Genomic DNA, 4,965 nt, shown 5'->3' on the forward strand with positions numbered 1-4,965 from the left:
CTGGAGGGGTTGTGGAAGGGGAGATGAGCTAAATGGGTAAGGGGCATTAAGGAATCTACTGAAATCATTGTTGCACTATATGCTAACTAATTTGGATGTAAATTTAAAATAAAAAATTAAAAGAAAAGAAGAAGAGACACAGAGAGCTTGCTCCCTCTCTCACCTTGTGTGCATAAGGAAGAGGTCATATCAGTACAGAGCAAGATGGTGGCTATCTATAAGTGAAGAGAAGAGGTATCAGAATAAAATACCTTCCTGGGGTGCTTGGGTGGCTCAGTCAGTTGGGTGTCTGACTTCAGCTCAGGTCATGATCTCGCAGTTTATGAATTCAAGCCCCACATTAGGCTCTGTGCTGACAGCTTGGAGCCTGGACCCTGTTTCAGATTCTCTGTCTCCCTCTCCCTCTACCCTCCCCTGCCCGCTCTCAAAAATAAACAAACATAAAAAAAAAAAAAAAAAAAACCTATCTTGCTGGAACCTTCATTTTGGACTTTCAGCCTTCAGAATGGTGAAAAATAGAGATCTGTTGTTGAAGCCCCCCATCTGTAGTATTTTGTTATGGCAGCCTAAGCTGACCAAGACATGGGGGCTGTTTGCTTTTTGGCATATCCTTTTGTAGCCATTGGGAAGAAGCAGCTGAAGGCTCACTCACTTGTCAGTCACTCCTTAGCCCATTGTGTTCAGCAAATGCAGAACGTTTCCAAGAACCAGTTCTCTTGGGCTGCCCAGCAAAGACAGAAACCGAGCTCAGGGGCATTCTTGATATCCTGTTTGACTTTAGATAGGCAGAGTTAGAAGTGACTGGCACTCTGGGGTGTTGGCAGGTACTCTGTTGTCTGCCTCCTCCATTGACAGTTGCTTCTCTTGGTCAGGGAGCCACCCTCCCCATCCTGTCACACAGTACAGGAAGGACTGTACATGTACAAACCAGGCCATGCTTGTTAGAGTGAGGAGAGATTGCAAGGGAGAAAGAGGCACTGCTCTCCTGGTGTGCAGATTGGCCCGGGCTCAGAGGTCAAGAGCCGCCTTGTAGAGCATGTGTGGGCGGGGGGTGGCATTTGGCTCCTCCGTAGCCTCCTTCAAGCTACTCAGTCAGCTGGTAGCATTCTAACCATGGGAGAAGCTTGGTGCCTACTGTGCAGTAGCAGTAGTTCCCATAGCTGGACCTGTAGTTTCCAACAGGAAGAAAGTTTGGTCCTGCCCCGTTTCTCTGTTTACATGGTCAGGCAGGCCCTAAATGGTGCACTCCCATGAGATGCAACTGAGGCCCTGTTCTGCTTTGGACAGTCACTTAAACTCTCTGTGCCTTAGTTTCTCCATCTAGAGGAAGAGATGATGCTTTTCCTTCCTAGTTCTCAGAGCAGATAAGGATAAATGGAATTACAAAGCTGGAAGAGGCTTTGGGAAAGGCACTGTAGAAGTGAAGGAGGCTGGAGGCATTTGTTTGGGGTTATTGTTTGAATTTAGTGTTTAGAGTATGCCTAGGCCAGGATTTGTCTGACCCAGCCCAATTTATTCAGGCTTCAGTAAACCCCCCTGGATTTCGGACAAGAACTCTGAACAGGGAAGGTTTGTGGTCATCTAAGGCTGTGCCTCAATCAACTGCTTAGCTCCTGGTTCAGCCCCAGGACTAGGTTGCCAGAGGGTCAGAGGGGCAGGTTGCCTGGGTCCACTCTTTCCTGGAGATCCCCACAGGAATAACTGCAAGGACACGACATTTTAGAGTGCTACAGGGGTCAAATTCCCAGAACCAGTGCTCACATGCAGGATTGTCCAGTTGTCATTTTGTTCTGTGTATTACTGAAGTCAAACCATGATGAGTGAGTTCTCTACACCTCTCCAGCAGTTTCAGGCCCAGTGTCTGCTCCAAGGCATTCCTGCTTCTCCTGGACTTGGCTTTAACTGGAGTCGGCTGGTACTTATCTTTTGGCATATTTTCCCAGGCATGAGAGCTAATTTCCCCAGATCCAGATGGTCTCCTGATGATTGTAGCCAGGGAAAAAGCTGTCCGCTCTCAGGCTTTGGAGGGGGCAGGGCTGGCCAGGGCAGAAGAGGGCAGGACAGCACAAGGGCAAGGAGTGACTAGTATTCCTTTAGCAACAATGGAATCAGAAACAAGTGAGTATTACATGCACTCTGTGTCATGAACTAAGGGGTGGGGACTGTACCAGCCTTGCCAAGGGCAGGACAGAAATTTAGCTAAGGCTTGGGTCAAGAAGAGTGGTCATAGCACAAGCTTCTAAGGCCATGACTCAAACTGGAAATAGCTATGGTCATCTTCATGGTCTGTGCTAAACTAAACTGCTCCAGGAGGCTCTGGGGACTTTGCAGCCCACAGCACAAAGTTTCACCAGAGAAATCTTCCAATGGATGCCACACCTGGAACTGCTCCATCCCCTTCCCTCCGGCCCCACATGATGCATATGAGCCACCTTGTCTTCTCTCCCAGGCTCTTCTTGGGTGTGGGAAAGAGAGCAAGGGGAGATGAGCTGTTTCTCCAGCCGCCCAAGGGCAGGCATGTCCCACTGAAAGGTTAGAAGGAAGAATCCAAAGGCAAAGCAGGCCTTGCTGTCAGGATACCCAGCCTCAGCTGCCTGGCTCTCCAGCCTGGGTGGCTTCCAAGAGGCAGCAGCATTCAGCCTTGGCCCCTGAGCACAGTGGCCCATACTGTACTCACTGGCTGGGATACAAGGGCTGCATGTTCTCAGAATTTCCTGGCCTTGATGTGTACCTCTGCTGGGATAGCTGTGGCCTCCTCCCTCACCCCAGTTGCCTAAACAGTAGATCCAGGAGCTGTAGGCCCTGGCTGTCATTCTCACAACACAGCCATCAACAGTCCCAAGATTCAAAGCAGGCAGCTTTCAGCAATGGTGACAGGAAGGTGGCCCCTGGCTGAGACTACTGTTACCATACCATGACCCTACAAGACTTGATGGTGGCTCAGTGTGGATTTGTTTACCTTTCCAGCATGAAGCCACATTTGCTTCCCTTGTGTGGGAAAGCATAGGAGTTGCATTTGTCTGTGGGTTAGTGGGCCAGGAGACACTGGAAGAACACAGCTGAAGCACCCCAGCTGCCACACATGGCAGAGCTTCCAGACACAGCTGCCATGACCCCCACATCAGTTCATTCCCAGGTGGGCACAATAGCCTCCTCACTGAGCAGACTCAGTCCAGACATAATAGAATAATCCACATACAGAATTAACAGGTCAATATTCATGTGTTTTCTGTGGCATCAAAAATTTATAAATGTTCCTATTCCTGAATGCTTTTGATGAAGAAAGTAGACCATTCACATGAATAGCACAGTACTGTCTGATGCCCTCTGTAGCATCTCCAGTGTTCCAAGTATTCTGATGACAATGATGGTGAAGGTAGTGAATGAGAGTGAAAGAACATTCTTGTGTGCAAATGTTGTACATATCTGCCAAAATCACTGGGAAGAAAAGGGTGAGGGAGAAAGAGTGTGCAGAGGGGAGGAGGGTAAGGTAGGCATGGGACCTTAGAACTGCAGCTTCTCCCACCAGAGACCAGAATTTGCAGTCTCAGGAGACAGCACACCAGATCCCATTCCCAGCTCTCAAAATGGGCTACCAAAACTATAATGAAAGCTCTCTGCTTTATACTAGATCCAGTTACATGTTTCATAGGGGATATTAAATAATTGAGATGTGTTGTTTTCATGGGTAAGCAAAACAATGTTGAATGGTTCTCCATTGCTTATGAAACAAAATCCAAGTTCTCAGCCTGGTGTAGTCTGGCTTCACTCCTTTTCCACAGCTTTGTGTCCTTTATTGCTTCACATACTCTGCCCCCAGCCTCACTGAACCATCATGTTTGACACAAGCCCTGGTCTTTCTACCCTCATGGATTTGACACTATTCCATATACCTGGCGTGTCCTTCCCTCCCATCTCTGCATTTCCAACCCTTGCTCATGATTCAGAGCTTAGCCAGGAAGCCCTTGTCTATTCCATGTCCCCTTCGACCCCTGCCTGTGTCTCACTTGGAGCATTTGTCTTTGTTCAGCTCCCACTGCACCTGTGGCATTGCCCCTTCTAGACTGAGTTACAGCAGGCAGAGATCAGAGCAGGTGTTTTTGGCCCCTAGAATATCATGCCTTATAGACTGAGCCTTCCCTGTGTTCCAGTGAACATCTTGGTGACTTAAGTCCCTAGCAGTTACCTGGAAAATTTTTCCTAAAAATCCCAGCTACTTGAGGCAGGAGCATCAAGTGGGAAGTCAAGCTGGTGAGGCCCTCAAACCTTGTTGGGCAACTTCCCAGCAGCCAAAATGTAACCCATTCCCCTAGCCATAGGCCCCAAAAGAGCCTTCCTCCTCCATTCACCTATTTAGTGCAGGTATATATGCTCATAAGCTTCTCAACGTTAGCCAATCAACTTGTAGCCCTTCCTCAGGGAGAGACTCAGAGATGAGGATGTGCAGAACATGCTGGAGTGCCCTTTAGAGGAGGTAGTGTCCTGACCCCTGAGTTGCCACTTTCCTATTGGACTGGAGGGAGGCTGGTGCTTAGTAGATGAAAAAACTGGGTAGAAGTTGAGGTGGCAGGTGTCCCTGGTAGCGGCTCCAGTGAACCCCTGCAAATGGCTCTGTGGCACACAAAAGGCAGGAACACTGCAGGGAGATGGGGGTGGGGGGTGGGCGGGGAGCAAGGGGAATTGGCAGTGACAACTGAATGCCAAGAGGCCCAAAACTTCCAGAGCCATGGATGTTTCCTGCCTAGATGGAGGCCTTGACCCTGAAGGTCAAAGGGTAATTAACCACATGGTCACCTTGTAGATGAAACAAAACCCACAACCCTGCAGAATCAAAACATGTCAAAGGCATGGAGGCAAAGGTCAACAGACAGGACAGACAAATTGCAGTATTTATAATCATGTGTTCAAGTGTTTGTGTAATCTATTTACAGCTTTAGCCCACCAGCTTGTGGGGAAGGTAGGTGG

The sequence above is a fragment of the Panthera uncia genome, chromosome X (genome assembly GCF_023721935.1).
Source record: "Panthera uncia isolate 11264 chromosome X, Puncia_PCG_1.0, whole genome shotgun sequence".
In the NCBI taxonomy this organism is placed as follows: domain Eukaryota; kingdom Metazoa; phylum Chordata; class Mammalia; order Carnivora; family Felidae; genus Panthera; species Panthera uncia.